At 47.7% G+C, this 17,107-nt stretch overlaps 1 long non-coding RNA gene across 2 annotated transcripts in view; it reads right to left on the bottom strand.

Moving 5' to 3' along the window:
* Window positions 1–614: 614 nt before the first annotated feature.
* The window catches only part of LOC143821785 (uncharacterized), a 37,434-nt gene continuing 20,941 nt past the window's right edge, over window positions 615–17,107 (bottom strand). The window contains exon 4 of one of the 2 annotated variants that reach the window (XR_013225910.1): window positions 615–2,220. This is a non-coding gene — a long non-coding RNA (uncharacterized LOC143821785). Of the gene's footprint in view, window positions 2,221–13,409; window positions 15,668–17,107 lie in introns of those variants that run through there. The other variant, XR_013225909.1, reaches the window with a different exon arrangement.

Genomic DNA, 17,107 nt, shown 5'->3' with positions numbered 1-17,107 from the left:
TATTAAGGCTGATATCCTTATCTTTCCACATTGGGTGATAATAACAAAAGGCATTTATCTACTTTTTCTTATTTATTTGTATTTCTCTTTTCACCCCAATGGGAACCAAAAGTGGCCAACATCATTCCCTTATCCTTCATGTTATCCTCATAACAACCCTGTGAGGTATGTTAGGCTGAGAGAGATTGGCCCAAGGTCCCCAAGGGAGCTTCCAGGGTGCAAGAAGGGATTCGAATCTCAGCCTCTCAGATCCTGGTGTGCTGCTTTAACTACTATATCACACTGGCTCAAGTTGAACATATAGCAAACTTGGTCAATACTCGAATTCTGGAGCATGCTTTTTCTGATGGGGGCACACTAATGGTGGGGGAGAGAAATAGTACAACAGCTAACTCAGGGGTGGCCAAACGGTGACTCTCCAGATATCCATGGACTACAATTCCCATGAGCCCCTTGTACTTGTAGGCCACATTAATGTGCCCCCCCCATCAGAAAAAGCATGCTCCAGAATTCGAGTATTGACCAAGTATGCTATATGTTCAACTTGAGCCAGTGTGATGTAGTAGTTAAAGCGGCACATCAGGATCTGAGAGGCTAAGATTCGAATGCCTTCTTGTGCCCTGGAAGACCAGAGAACACAGTGGGAGTGACCCGTCTGTGTCCTGCATCATGCTTCGGCTGTGACTCCAATTCCTCCCTCTCCCTGGATCCCCATGTTCGGTGCTATTGCCAAATCACGTTCTCCTCTTCCTGCGCCGGATGGTGGAAGCACTGCTCTCCCTCCCTGTCCCTGTGGCTTAAGCTGTGGCCAACTTCAGATGTTTGGGGCCACTCAGACCATAGATCAGGCTGCCAGCCTCCAGATGAGGCCTGGGGATCCCCTGGAATTACAGCTGATGTGCAGCCTACAGAGATCAGGTCCCCTGGAGAAAAGGGCTGCTCGGGAGGTTGAATGGGATGGTATTTGTGTCCTCCTGAGGTCCCTTCCCAGGCTCCACCCCCAAAATCTCCAGATATTTCCCAACCTGGAGTTGGCATCCCTAGGCAGCCTGGCCCATGGGGGGCGCCCTGAGATGATGCAGGTGTGATCCTCTTGCTCTCCTCCAGCCTCAGGTGGGCCTGGACCTCTTTCGGAATCCCAGTCAGTCTCCAGATCAGACAGATCACTTTCCCTGGAATTAATGATGCCCTTGAGGGGGAATTCTATGGTATCCCCCCACAAGCTCCCTCCCTCAAATGCCACCCTCTTTAGGCCCTTCCTTAAGTCTCCAGGAATCCCTCAAGACAGAGTTGGCAACCCTTTGTCGGTGGGGACTAACTGGGAAAGGTTCAGGATTTCTGCAAGGAACTGGGTGACCAAGGCAAGTTTATGACATTCCTCAACCTTCCTTGGTTGGCTCCCACCCTACCAATCGTTCCCTTCTTCATTTCCTTCATCGGCATCCCATCTTTCTAATAGAGATCCACAGTCTTCTCTTCTTCTCCATTCTTATCCTCACAACATCACCCCTGTGAGGTAGCTGAGGATGCGCGTGTGGGACTGGCTCAAGGTCCTCCAGTGAGCTCCCATAGCAGAGGGGGGATTCGAACTGGGGTCTCCCAAATCCCAAGCCAGCTGCCGTAACCACCCTGCCCTACTACTTCTGTTCCCTCTCTTGCTGCACGCTCTGGGGTGCAAGGAATCAATGTTCTTAGATTGACACTAACCCATAAAAGGAACAGGCGGCATAACTTTTAACAAAGCTCTCCCATCTCTCTGGAAGGCACCTGGCCCTTGGAGACCTTGCAGTCCTGGGAAAGGCAGCCAGACTTGTTCAACAGGATCCAATCAGGTCAAATCAGGGCCAAGCAGTATGACTCCAGTGTTCAGATCTCCGGAGATGTTTTTCAAACTCATGGCTTTGAACACCAGCAAAGGACAGCTGGGGCAGGCGGGCATGGGACCCTCTGGCTCTCCCTTGCGCAGGGGCCATGGCTCAGCGACAGAGAATCTGAATGTCATACAGAAGGTCCCCTGGCGTCTTCCATCTGGAGAGGCAGCATGGCGCAGCAGCTGAAGAGCTAGACATGGGTCTGGGCAACCCAGGTTTGAATCCTCACTTTGCCATGGAAGCTCACCGGGAGGGCTTGGGCCAGATGCACCCTCTCTGCCTGATCGACCTCACAGGGTGGTTGTGAGGATAAAACAGAGAAAAGTCTGTTGCCGGCCACTTTGGGTCCCTGGTGGGGAGAAAGGTGAAATAAATAAAGAGATAAAATGTAAGCAGACCCACAGAAATTGTCTACAACCCAGGGAGAAGCAGCCCAAATCCCATCTTCATATCATGGAAGGAGAGAGAGAAGCACACACACAAGGCCTTTCTCTCAGGGGCACTGCAGAATGCTGACAGCTTTATAGGAGCCCTTCTGTCTGAGCAGACCGATCCTTCCCATAAACCAGGAATTCCCAACCCAATAGCTCCTGGGGGGGGGGGTATGTGGCTGTTCCCAAAAGTTCAGATGGTTGCTGACATCGCTAGATGCCCCTGGAGCTCCCTTCCCCTGTTGCTCTACAGCAGTGGTCCCCAACCCCCAGTCCGGAGACTGGTACCCGTCCATGGATCAGTCGGTACTGGGCCGTGGCTCCTCCTCATCCTCCTCATCCTCCTCATCCTCCTCCCCAGCTGCTGCCTCGTGGGCTGCCCTGCCACTCTGCCGCCGGCTCACCTTTGGTGCTCTCCAGCGGCCGCCATGGCCGGGGCTCCCCCTCAGCGTGGCACTGCGCAGCTGCTGCTGGCAGCGCCCTCCAGTGGGTGGCAGGAAGTCAGGGGCGTCGGCAGGAAAGCAAGTGGAGCAGGGGCTCAGGTGGCAGCAGTGACGTTCCTCGGCAAAAGACTACCCCTCCACCCCCCCGGGCCTCAGAAAAATTGTCAAGCGTTGACTGGTCCCCGGTGATAAAAAGATTGGGGACCACTGCCCTACAGCCCTTGCCTCTTTCTCCACAATGGAGACGGTAAATGATCGAGCGTCAGGCTATCACATTTTACTTTAACACCCACTTTTCTGAATCATTTCTGGGGTTCCTTGGAAGCCTGAAAAATATTTCAGGGGTTCCTCCACAGTCCAAAGGTTGAAAAAGACTGGCACAAGGCCTCATCATTTCAATACGCCTCTGATGCACCCCAGAGGCACCCTTCGCTGGGCGAGGAATGCTGCAAGCCACCGTTTTATGATGAATGATCGGGCTAAGAGAAGTCTACCCAGAAAGCTTTGCATGTCAGAAGTGTAACTCTCTACTGTGGCACCACATCTTGTGGCGGAGGAACAAAAATATATCAAAAAAGAGGATTGCCCGTCCCCACTGCATGAGATTCCACACTTAGCACACTTAGAGAGAATGCAGTTTCACCTTAGAGTCCTGAAGGTGCAACTTCAAAGAGACAAAGGAACATTGAATAGAAGCAAAAAGAATAGCGTTCACTTGCTCATGTATTTACATCAATATGTAATGCTCTCTAATCTGGCCTCTTGCCAGTTCAGGGCCTACAAACTAGCAAGTTTTAGGGCAATACGGTTCTTACATACTGCTCCAAACAAAGGAGATCAAACAAACAGTCAGGCCCCCATGAGAAGAGACCGTGAGACTTGATGCAACTCTGTACAAGTCCTGTAAGGTGACCACTGGGAACAAAGGGGCCCAGCTTCTCTTCCAGTGAGAAGGGGAAGTGGGAGGTCCCACCTGGAACAAAGGCTCTGGTCACTCAGAGCTGAAACCAGCACAAACTGGTTTCTTGGTAGAATCTGCAATTCCTGAGCTGCAGCAGGGTGTCTCTCCTAAGCATATGACCAGGACCTTGCATTGCGGAACCACCAGCCCTTCAGGGTAGACCTGGACCAAATAATTTGCTGATTGTATTCCAACAAGATCTAAGTCAGACTCTGGGCCTATGTGAAGTCAGGCCAAAAAATGTCTTGGCTGTCACAAGAGTTGCAAATAATCTGCACAAGGAAAGGGCTGGGCAGGATGCCCCTTTGCCCACCCTGGAACCCCAAGAACAAAGGCATAGGGCAATACTCTCTAGCAGTTTCCTCCTGTCTTTAACTGATGGTACATCAAATTCCCATTAAGAGAGGGTCCACCTGACCTGGACACCCCTCCCAGCCAATATGTAGATATGGTCAACACCTCAAGGTCACCCGAGTCATTGCATCTACTCTGAAGGTCTCCCCAATAAGCCCATTCGGGCTTCTTTGTCAAAGTCTGGTTCACCTATTAATGAACTCTCCATTTCTTTGACATTGCTCAGTTAATCATGTCACATATTGTCACAAGGCTTCTGTGCTCTGCCCCTAGGTCCCAAGGTACAAATCTTTAATCCACTCCTGCGGAGCGGATTAAATAAAGGAGTAAGGGCTGTTGGGGAGGAGTTAGGGCGCGCTTTGCGGCTCCTGATTCGCTCCTCTGAGTGGCACTCCAGGGCCAACTGGCCAATTGGGAAGCGCGCAAAGCGCGCCTCCCTATTAGCCACTTGGCCCGTCTCCCGAATGGCCGGACCAACACCTTCCACTCCTCCCGAGCCGCCATCCTCGCAGGATGGCTGCTAGGGACGACACCCCACGCCGCTGGACTCCAGGAAAGCTCCTTTCCCGCCGCCCATCGACTGCCCTTCCCAACGACCGCACTCCCCCATTACCCCCCTCAACATCCCCGTCTGTCGCTCCCCGCACCTTCCCGAACCTGCCCACCCTCCCGGCCGCCGCCCTGCCGTTCACAGGCCCACGGCAATGCCAGCGAGACGCTACGCCACCGAGCACCTCCCCCGCCCAGCTGCTCCGCCGCCTACCTGATCCGCCGTGGCCGGAATGCCGACGCCGAGATCCCCGCCCAGCCTCTCTGCTGCCTAAACGGTCCACCGCCCACCCGATCCGCCGCAGCTGCACCACCCAGCCCTCGCTCCCTGTGCGCAGACACATCGGCACGCGGCCGCAGGACCCCATGCCTCCCCCCAAGATGGCAGACTCACCCCCCAGACCACCGGCGACCTCCTCCACAGGCGACCCGCTACGCCAGCAGCCCCAGCCCACCTGCTCGATCGCCGCCGTCGCCCCGCTGCGCGCCCGGGCCACTCCCGCTCCCTGCCAGCCTGCCTCCGGTGAGTCTGCCCACTCGCGAGCCCAGCGTCCAACAGCTAGCGCCCGCTCTATTCAGCCTACAGCGGGCTAAATTTCTAGTATTGCTATAAAATGAGAACAGGGACAAGCCATGCCTGTTCTTGGGTTTGGTTCTTCCTTGCATGAAACCCATCTTCTCCTTCTGGACTCTTCTCCACTCGTTGGATGGTCACTATAAACTTTCTTTGATCCAAACTTATCCTATTTCACGCCTGATCACCTCTTTGTTTTTCATCTGCATGTATGCATTTAGATTACTTGTGTGCCTGTATGTTAGGGACCATTTTGTTTCAATAGAAATCCTTTTTATTCATTTTTGAGAATTGCCTTTGCCTGATTTTTTAACAGATACTCACTTCATATACATTAGTGGAGTAATCTCACTCATAGCTCCTCTCACAGGGCATTGTCTCCTAGAACTGCTAATTTCCCTTACTATAAATTCAGGAGACAGGACTATTTCAGAAAATAAAGCCAGAAGGATACCAGGAGAAAACCTGTTGGAAGACAGGCCCAAAAGAGACAATAAAAAAAACACCACTAGTGGTCTCTCCTACAAGTGACTACATACGGCTCTCAACTCAAGACAGTAAAGCACATTATCAGAGATTTACAACCTCTGCTGGATACTGACAGTTCTCTTTCCTAAGTTCTGGGGGGGAACCTTTTCTTGCACACAGACAACCCCCCAATGTCAAACATCTCACCCACAACAATGCAGCATCTAATGTGAACATGGACACTGGTACTAGAGCTTGCAACAAACCCAGATGCCAACTTTGCTGCCACATAATCACTGGATCTAACAGCATCACCTACACCATCAAAAGCTTATTCACTTGCTCATCTTCTAACACTGTATATGCCATGAAATGCCAACAACGCCCCTCTGTTCTCTACATAGGGCAAACAGGTCAAACCCTCTGCCAAAGGATTAACGGACACAGGTCTGACATCAAAAACCACAGGACTGAAAAACCTGTAGGGGAACACTTCAGCCTTCCAGAACATTCAATTAGGGACCTCAAAGTAGCCGTTTTATTGCATAGGAACTTCAAGAACAAACTAGAAAGGGAAATTGCAGCAATGCAAGTTATTACAACACTCAAAACTATGACATACCCTGGACTCAACAAGGACAAAGGTTTTTTATCCCACTATGCATGCTAACCTTGTTCAACTCTTATATTTCTTACAATCTTTTAAATTTATTTTTAATTTATTTTATTTGGGACAATGTGACTGTGATATGATGTTAGTACTATGCAATGTAATTTCAAATTTAACTCTCTGGTCTCAGGACAAGATAGCTGCCTGCACAGCTTGTCACTTGCAGGGATGTTTCCACGCTTGGGAAAGAGTCTGCCATTAATTCCTAGCATGGACAGTCAGTTTTATGTCTCCAGTGTTTTTGTGAACTGCAGCTGAACTCAAAAAGACTGATTAACTGTTTTGGCAAAGAATTATTATATGGCATCATATGGCTTAATTTGGATATTATAACACAGTTTATTATGAATTTGCCACAATTTGCTTTTGCCTTATATCTCCACAGTCATGACGGTTGTTCATTAGTCTGAGGAAGAGTGCTTGTCCTCCAAAGCTCACACCTTGAATAAATTTTGTTGGTCTTAAAGGAACAAATAATTCTTGTGAGGGACATTGTTGGATGTCAGGAGTTGCCTGGTACGGGACCAGGTTGGAGGCAAGTTCTCATTTCTGGCCTTCCCCTGAAATCCCAGCAGAATGACCCGTTTAGTACCAGATGGGATGCTCTCAAAATGGGGCAGCTGTTAGGAATTGTTAATTGAGGTCTGTGGGCATGAAGGGAAGGCAAGGTTAAAAAACAGAAGTAGTAATGAGTTACCATTCTCGGAGATCTCAAATGGCATGCATCTCTTTTGAGTGGAGAGGAAGCCATCAGGAACTCACCCCTTTTGTTCCTACAGAATCTAATCCAAGGGTCCAGGTAAGTCCTAGAGAGTGATATCTGGCTGGCATCCATGTTGCCATTCCCGCTTGGGAGCAGACGGTGTACCTTTGTGTATGTAGTGCAGCTCTGATATCCAGTCCCAGCCAGGCAGTGTGCTACAAATTAATATTTGATGCCATATTCAAGAGAGGTGTTTCTGAATGGCTGCCTATAAACTACCCCTCAGTGTGAGGAGAGCTCTGACTGCCCACAGCCAGGGCACTAAGAAGCAATGATGTGCACCCCGTGCCATCAGAGAGGAGCCTAAAGGGATGAAACAAGGATGTCACAGATAACTACGGGTGCCAGAGTGCCTCCAGTGTTTCTCCTGCCACCCATTTCCTCCACCCCAAAGCCAAGAGCCACTGCTGACAGTTTTCCACCCCACTGGAACAGGAGGTGCTTCAGGAGACCCTTTTGGCTTCGTCTTTGGGCTTGAGAGGCAGGGCTGCAAAGCACCACACGTGGCCTGCAGAGCTCCTGCAATTACAACTGATATCCAGACAACAGAGATCAATTCCCCTGAACAAAATGGCCCTCTAGGGCACTGGGTCTCATTAAGGTCCATCCCTCCCCAAATCTCCAGGATTTCCCAACCCAGAGTTGGCAATCCTACTGCCGAAGCACCCATTTGGTAATAGGTGCCTTCATCATCAGAGGACATAGACTTGGGGTCTCCTGACACTCTGTGACTGCCCCACAGGGTGGCCATTTGGGGACTGGCTCTCCCAAGGAAGCCATTTTGTGGTGGTGCTCACTCCCTGGCCTTACAATTCCAGAAGTGCATTTGGGTGGCTCAGAGTGGCAGAGTCAGAGGAGGGAGGGCCAATCCATTGGGAGACCAAGGCCATGGAGGGATTGGCTAGTGCTGGACACAGGAGTTCCAGGACAAGACAGCACAAGGGGAGGGGCAGAGCAGGGCTCCTTCCCAGGCAGTTCTGGAGTTTGCTTTTGCCACTTAAGCAATGAAGCAGCACCGCCTGGGGTTTCCCTCTTCTTCAGGCAAGCAGCCTGGGAGCAGCTCCTCCTGGAGTCCCTCAGAGGATTCTGAAAGCACCGGGTGCATTGAGCAGAAGAGAGGCTGCCACCCTTTCAGGGTGGCGGCAGGTGCCCTTTCCATCCCCGCCCTGGGCAAATGCCTGGCTGGTCAAGCCAGCCCTGTTCCCTCTTCTGTGTGGTCTCAGCAGCTGACTTGGCTTGTGACGGAGGGAGAAGGCATTTCCAGGCAGGAATCTCTGCTCTGCTCTGTGCCTCGACCCGTTCGGTTTGTTCTTCTCCTGGAGGGCTGAGCTGCAAAGAGAAAGGAGGAGGGCAGAGGAAGGCGGGTGAGACTCTCTGGCTCCTGGCTGGACTCCCTCCTCAATTGGCTGGAGAGTCTCAGGCGATGTTTCCTTCTCTCCTACAAGTGACGTCACCCTCCTGCCTGGGTTGGCACCCTGTCCGGAAATACTTGTTTAAAACCGCCAATGGGGGAGGGAGCAAGCAGGAGAACAGAAAGGAAAAGTGGGGAGGAGAAAGAGCAAGAGAAACAGAAAGGGGGGGAAGAGAAAGAGAAAGAAAAAAGGCACAGAGGAAAAGAGAAAGAAGCCAAGAGAAAAGGGGAAAGAGAAAGAAGAACAACAAAGAGAGAGAAAGAGAAAGAAAGAAGGGGAATGAAAGAGGAGGAAAGGGCAGAGACAGGAAGAGAAAATGAAAGAGGCAAGAAAAAAAGAAAGAGAACGAGAAGGGAAAGGAGAGAAAAAAGTTTGAGATAGAGAAAGAAAAGGCGGAGATAGGAAGAGATAAAGAAAAAGAAAGGAGAAGGAGAAGAGCTAGAGCAGGGGAAAGTGAGACCGTTCAAGGGCAGGGAGATTTGAGCTACCCCCCCCCCACTAGGGAATGATCCTGATCTGAGATGAGTCAGCCCCTTTCTCTGCTTCTCTTTGGGAGACTCAGTGGCCCTCCACTGCCCCCCTCCCCATTCTATGCGCTGTAATTAGCCTGACTCCAGATGTTATGAACAGCAAGCAGGGCAGTAGAGAATGCAACAGTGCTGTTAGAAGCCAGCCCCCTCCTCACTTTGAGGGGAAGTTTGACCCCAATGCACTGTCTGCTCCCAAGCAGAAACAGAACTGCCCACATATCAGCCAAAGGCCATGCTTCCAGGAGCTGCCTGGATTCTTTGGATTCGATCCTTGTGGGTCCACAGGACCGGCTAACTGCTCACTTTCCCTCCCCGCTCCAAATAGCAATGCATCTCTGCAGGAGGACAGAACTCCTGAAGGTGTTATTCATTCCATCAGCTCTGAAAGCTTTCCTTTCCTTCTTACCTCCTAAGCTCAACTGGCTAACCGTCTGCCACACCTAGTCAGCATCCTGTCCTACAATCTTGGGGTCTTCAAGAAACCACTGACACTTTAGTTTCATTCAGGTAATGCAAGCATGGTTTCTGTCTCTTCCTGGGATACACGCAGGGCAACCACAGTCATTGTTGCTGTCCTGAGAAATCTGTGGGGTTTCACTGAAAGTTTTGTCTCAAATCGGACAAGGCCATATTTCTTTATGATATACACATTAGATGCCTCAAATACATTGTTAGCCTGAGCATACAAATATCAGGTGAAAACAGCACCTTTCTGTGTCTATGTGTTCTTGGATCCAATACATGCATCCCTGCATGCCTGTAGTCTTCACCTTCTTCCAGAGACACTGGCCATTTCTTCTGCAGACTTCTCCGCATTGGGATGGTAGCTATAATTCCCCTCTATTCCCTCTCTTGTGTGTGTGCTTCATTTCTTTTGTGTGCAAGTTTGTTAAATTACCTTTAAATTATTGCTACACTAAATTCCCCAATTGGGGGGGGGGGGTGTAGGAGCTGGCAAGAGAAACTTTATCTGCCAAATTTCAAGATTCTGCAGCAGATTTAATGGCAATGGGAGGGAATATTCATTTGCAACTAGGGATGTTTCCATACCCAGTGATATGGAAACCAATTTCTCAACAGGCTCTCAGGAAGCCAATTTCTCAACACGTTGCTTGACTGTTTGTCTCTTTGGCATGAAGAGGAAACTTTGCACTGGGTCCAGCCTTGCAGGGGGGATTTGTTGAGGGTGAAACCAATACTGACTCTTGACTGATTTCCCCAACTGGCTTCTAATCTCCTGCCCTGGGAAACAGTGAAGCACAGCCAGAAACCTGTTTGTCAGCGGCTGCAGCTGCACATTGGTCAAGGTGCAGAGATCTGGGGCTCTGCTTAGATTGTGACAGTCAAAACTGAGGGCCATTCCGCACCAGGATCTATGTGGCAAATTGGTTGTGGGACGAAAAAATGCCATTTTAAATTGTGGAATTCGTCGTTATGCATACCTGCCTTTGTAGTGGAATCCAGTTGCGTTTCTATCGTTTCCCACAGGTTTCCGGTCTCGGCAAAAATCGCTGGCCAGGAAGCGATATTGCCGAGCTCGTCCTGCCCCTGGCCGTCAAGGAGCCAATGGGCGGCTGTTATCATGATCCCAAAAAGCCCCTTTCCCTTTAAGGAAGTTAAAAACACACACACACACACACACACACACACACACACACACACACACACACGTTGCAACGAATCTGCATTGATTCGTTGCAACAGAGAGACCCATCTAGGTAGCAGGTAGTGTTTGAGATGCCGTTTCATCGTTGCCATGCTCCCCCCGAGTGAAAAAAAAAATTACCCCCCCCGGCATGGGCGCGATTTTCGGCCGAAAATACAATGGAAAATAAAGGGAAAATAAACCAGCAAACGGGGCTGTGTGTTGTTTTGTGCTTGGTGACTAAAAACAGCTTTGCAGCCAGGGAAGCCTCGCTGGGTAAACGAAGGCTCACCGGTGCGTTGATCTCTGCTCACTCGGAGAAAAAAAAAATGGCGATCGCTTCGCCGGAAGATCAGAGGAGAGAGCCAGGGGGAGGGACTTTGCAGAAACCACAATAATGGTAACGCAGAGAACTTTCCCGCTAGTGTTGCAGATTGGTTGCAAGAGTGTAGCTCTTTCCGGAGGGTGAATCCACTTTTTGGAATTTCCCTGAAAGCGCTACAATAAAGCGCTTTTTGCGGATCGGTTTCAGGAGTGTTGCAGATTGTCAACGTTGTGCATAACAGCAAAACTGTAGCATTTTCAATTTGTAACCATTGTGCTATTTTGGACGAGTGCGGAATGGCCCTGAATGCTGCCCATCATCAGAGCATACTCGGTGCAATCTGGCAGTCCAAGAAGGTCTTTTTGTATTGGTTTCATTCCTGTTTTGAGAATAAGACAAACTAAATATCTGCAAATATTTGCTGAATGTTCTGCTCAAATCTTCAAAAGGATGGTCTTAGAAATTCGTATTCATAATTTTTGTATTTTCAAATGTTCTGACCTTACACAACGTTTTGGGGTAGAATTCCACAATCTAATTTTAAAGTGAAATGGTAGCTACAGCAGAAGGGGGGAAAGGATGTTGAAAGGAAGAGGAAGTACGGGGGAAATTAAAAGAAAAGAAAGCAAAGATATAAAATACTGTAAATGAAAGTTTAAAAGAGAAGCAGCCAACAATTACGCAATATATTTAGGAATCATGTTTGTGACAATGAAAAAAAGAACTCAGCCATGTTGGACTTTTGCCAAATTTATAAAAACTCCTACAAGAAAACTTTCTTTTTCTAGATAATTCCTTAGTAGAACAGGCTTCCTCGGGAGGTAGTGGGATCTCCTTCTTTGGAAGTTTTTAAGCAGAGGCTAGATAGCCATCTGACAGACATGCTGATTCTGTGAATTTAGGCAGATTGGGAATGGGTGGGCAGAAGGGATTGCATCCATGCTTGGCTTTCATGCATGCCCCAAAAAATGCCAATCACCACTTTGGAATAAAAATGTGAATTTCTTCCAGGCCAGACTGGCCAGTGTTTTTTTTTGGGGGGGGGAGGTTTGGAAGGGGTCATCATCTGCGCATGGAATTGGGCAGGTAGTTGTGAATTTTCTGCATGACCCTGGTGATCCCTTCAACTCTATGATTCTATTTATTTATTTATTATATTTATTATATTTATGAAATATAAAGGTTCATTGAGTTGTGATGAAATCCTGCCCATGACTGAGATGTCTCAGACTTCTGCATATTTATGTTTTGAATATGTAAATTCACATCGCCATTCCAAATATGGTTGCCAACCTCCAGGTGTTGGCTGGATATCTCCTGGGATTATAACTGATCTCCACATGACAGGGTTTTCCCCCTGGAGAAAATGGCTGCTCAGGCTGCTCACGCCCCATGGAAGTCCCTCCCCTCCCAAACCTCTCCTCTTCAGCCTCCACCCCCTAAATCTCCAGGTATTTCCCAATCTGAGCTGGCAGTCCTAAATTCCAAACCAGAGTGCCTCAGACTTTGTGGCTTCCTGGTCTTCAGTGTTTCTGCATATCTGAAATTCCCTAAGCTGTGGACAGAATAGTCAGATGTCATTGCATGGCAGCTACCACCCACTGAAGACTGTTGCGGGTCAGCTATAAAATACAGTCAAATGTCAACTTTCTTATATCCAGAAGCAAAAAATGTTTTAAATGTGGTTCTTGTTCCAATAGTTTCATTGAAGGTTCAGAGTTCCACCTCTCTACCTATACTATTACTCTTAAACATAATAGTATTTCCAACTGTGCCAGTACTCATGTATTATATTTCGTTTTATGTCCTTGTTCCTTAATTTACATTGGTAAAAGTACTCGAGCGATAAGAACACTCCTCAGCGAGCATAAATCCCGATTAAAAAATGGAGTCCTTTCTGCCCCTATTGTGGAACATTGTATAACTAAAAATCATAAATGGGAAGAATTATATTTTGTTTTTAAAATTTTTGAAAAAGAATGCTTTAAGAAACTAGATAATAAATTATTAGGCCATCTTTAAAACTGGAACATTAAAACCTAAAGGACTGAGTAATTTGTTAGACTTTCGTTGCTTTCCATAATCACAATTATTTGGCTCAAGATTCTGTAGTATCCCAGCTGTTGATAATTAGAGAGGGTATTTAGCATTCTCCTCTCCCTGATTCAGGTGGGTCCGAAACGCCACAAGCTAAGTTTAGCTATTGTATGACCTTATAAGTCTCTGTTTCATCTTTTTTTACAAGTTTAATTCTATAGAATAACAATATTAGCTTGTTATATTGTTTACAATCATTGTAAAATATCTTTACTCCTTTTCAGAATAATTTGAATATTGTATTTCTATTTTAGATTATCAAGAGAAGAAGAAGAGTTGGTTCTTATATGCCGCTTTTCCCTACCCGGAGGCTCAAAGCGGCTTACAGTCACCTTCCCATTCCTCTCCCCACAACAGACACCCTGTGGGGTGGGTGAGGCTGAGAGAGTGCTGATATCACTGCCCGGTCAGAACAGCTTTATCAGTGCCGTGGCGAGCCCAAGGTCACCCAGCTGGTTGCATGTGGGGGAGTGCAGAATCGAACCTGGCATGCCAGATAAGAAGTCTGCACTCCTAACCACTACACCAAACTGGCTCTCCTTAAGAGATTCCTTAATAAGTTGAATATTCCTTAAATATAAAGTATGTATTCATGACCATTGTTTGTTAATTTGTTAATATTAGTGTTGAACAACCACTAATTTTACCTTTGTATTTTCCAAGAACTGTCCCTTGAAAAAGCTGTAAGGCGAAATGCGTCGGGACTTGTGTGAAATAAGAATAAAAGAATTACTGAAGAGAGACGACTCTATATAAGTCCAATTTGGATATTTTATTGCCATATTGGTTTCCCAGTGCGTCTGTATTTTTCTATCGTTCATATATCGACAAGAAATATCCTCACACACCAAATGCAAAAATAAAGTATTTGACAAATAGTTGATGATTTGGACACTTCCTGAGAATAATGGATACCAGAATGTACCCAAGAACCAACTTCAGAGGATTCTTCAGGACCAAGGACCATCCAGATGCTCTTTAGACAAAAGAGTGGGGAAGGGAAGAGGGCATGTTCTTAATCAACCTGGCATTGCACACACAGAAACACAAAACTATTCTATTTATGTTATTCAGATAGGTGGCCCTGTTGGCCTGAAGCAGCTGGAAAAGTTTGAGTCCAGCAGCACCAAATGAGTTTTATTCACGGTTTTATTCAACCAGCTCCTGTCTGCACAGTCCTGGCCTGATGGAATGCTTGAACCAATGAGATCAGGGCCCTGCCGCACCTCAAACAGTTCTTCAGGGCCTGCAAGACAGAGCTGCTCCACCCAGCTTATGAGGCCTAGAAAACCATCAAAAATTCTGGTTTTCCTACCTAAAGCACCTAAGACATCTGCTAATTCCCACCCGCTGATTACTAAGAATGTACTTTATATACCCCTCTCTCACTAGAGACGAGGAGGCCTTTCTGAAATGGCTAAATTACTAACTTGATCGTATTTTAGGATTTTATACAATCTTATTGTGTTATGAATGTTGTGAGCTACCCAGGAAGAGTGGCATACAAATGCAAATATATATTACTGATATATGTATGTAAATAAATAAAACAATCCTTGGCTTCTAATCACTCTTTACATTGCATGTTATTTTAGAACATGAGGTCCTCAGGGCAGATTATGTCTCCTTGCATGCTGTAATAAGTCACCTGGCACATGGATTGGTACTCTGTAAGTAGATAAATATTACTTACTCAAGGGTCAGTTAGTGCAGACTAGCTGATAACTCCACTAGACCAAACTAGGGTGTAAACTGCATGGAGCTTTTATTCCAACCCCTCATCGATTTAGTCCCTGCCCTCTACACAGAATGCGATTTCCGTTTGGATTTTGGGCGATTTAAATTTTCCTCCTGCAGCAAGAAGGATTGATCCGGAGTGACCCTACCTTTATTGTGCAATATCTTAGAGTGCTTTTAATCCTCAATATCTGGATTGGGAAAGAAAGCTCCGTGGTACAGCATCTCTGATAGGCTACACCTGGTCATGTGATACACTTGCCTTAAAGGAGAAGCCCCTAATTTCTCTCAACTTCTTTCAGTCCTGGATTTTTTTCTCCCTTCTCTGCCTTTTTCGATCCTGTCCCCCACCACTCCAAGAAAAGAAAGAGACTCCCTGCTTGGCTCCTCTCCCCCCCCTTCAAGAAAACAAAGAAAGTCTCCATTTGCCTCCCCCCCCTGTATTCTGAGCCTCCCTAACCATGTGCAGAAGACTTTCCTGTTTCAATGGGGGGGGGGAGAGGAAGACTCGAGTTCAAAGCGATCTGAATTCAACAGGATTGACAATGGAATAAAGAAAGTTGAGTGCAGACTCTGCCTAGGACATTTGGCTTTGGCCTTTTTGGTGGTGGCCCCATCCTGTGGAACAGACCCCAGAAGAGGCGTGGGATAATTGTGGAATGAGCAGAGAGGTTCTCTTTCAGCTGATTCGGATAGCGTTGGCGACTTGAGAGTTATTTTCCTGGTTCTGCTGGGACATCTGCTGCTCTCTCTTTTGGGCTGGTAAAGTCAGAGTTTAGATTGGGCTGAAGTTCTGTGATTTGGTTTGTGTTGTGATTGATGTATATTGCTGGGAGCCTGTGGATTGTTGGAAGCCATGTCAAATGTGGAAATAAATACCTTTTTAAACAAATAAATCAGTAAATGCATCTAACTTACCTGATACTGGATCCTGAGTAAGTGCGCACATAAGATAAGGGGCGAGTACATTTCCCATGCCCAGACCTGGCTAGTCCAAGCTAGCCCAATCTTGTCAGATCTTGGACACTAAGTGGGTTCATCCCTGGCAAGTCTCTGGGAAACCTCCAGGGAAGGCCAGGGTCATGATGATGAGGGCAAACCACCTCTGGGGCCACCTGAAGTCAGCTGTGGCTTGATGGCACTTTTGCCACCACAAGCTTCACTCGGTTCCCTTATCATTTTGGAACCAGAATTCCATTTAAATTCAAATTTCTAAAATAAATTTCCAAAGTAATATGCATACTTGGCCACCCCTTTCCATCTCCCTTTCTAGCCTGTTCTTGAAGTTTCTTTGCAATGAAACAGCTATTTTCAGGTTCTTTATTGAATGTCCTGGAAGGTTGAAGTATTCCCCTACAGCAGTGTTCCCCAACCCCCGGGCGGTGGCCCGGTACTGATCCGTAGAGCCCTCGGTACCAGGCCGCGACGGCGGGGAGCGAGGCGCCAGCGCGCCACCGGGCACACCTCCCCCCCCGACAGCATGGTGCTTGCTGCACCAGGAACGATCAGCTTCTTCGGTGACCGAATTGGTCAAGCCTAGGGGAGAGAGAGGCCCAGGGAGGGAAGAGGGAGAGCGGCGCTTGCTGTGTGGCACCTACCAATGTGCGCAAACACGCAGGCCCCGGAGCTGCCATGCTTGTACGTTTGCGTCTGCTCCTCACCCCCCCCCCCGCAGCACAGCGCTCCGGCAACACCTCCAGTGCAGCGCAGTCTCCCGCCAGGTGCTCCAGGTGGCGGTGCAGCTCGGCAGGACAAAAGGCAGAAATGAACTGAGAAACCCCGGGAAAAAACCAATTTATATACCATTATGAATCATGGATCTTCCCGCCATTGGTCAGTTTCGGTTTAATTTCTGTGAAAGAACCCTTGCCTGATTTTATGCAACATGAGGAACTGTATTAAAGGGGTGCAGCATTAGGAACGTTGAGAACCACTGGAGTAGAGGAAGAGCTCAGGAGTATCTTAAAAATAAACAAAATTCTTGGCAGGGCAGGAGCTTTCATGAGTGACTCAGGACAGATCATCCCCTGCCACCAAGTCTGTTTGCTTTAAGGAGCTCCTTGACCCTTTAAAACAAACAAACAAACAAAAAAAAGTTACTAATGTTTCAGAAAGTTACAGAAAAAGTTACGTTTCAGATATTCATCCCAGTGTTTTTAAAATTCTACAGGTGGTTTGTGATTGACCCTATTTGTTAGTTTTGCCATCAGGGGTAGTTCTCAGAGTTCCCCCCACCGTGAGTCTTGTTGTTGTTTCCGTCGGGAAGCAATGATGCCT

This window comes from Paroedura picta, chromosome 12 (assembly GCF_049243985.1).
Source record: "Paroedura picta isolate Pp20150507F chromosome 12, Ppicta_v3.0, whole genome shotgun sequence".
NCBI lineage: Eukaryota > Metazoa > Chordata > Lepidosauria > Squamata > Gekkonidae > Paroedura > Paroedura picta.
This window is presented reverse-complemented; position numbering and strand designations above follow the sequence as displayed.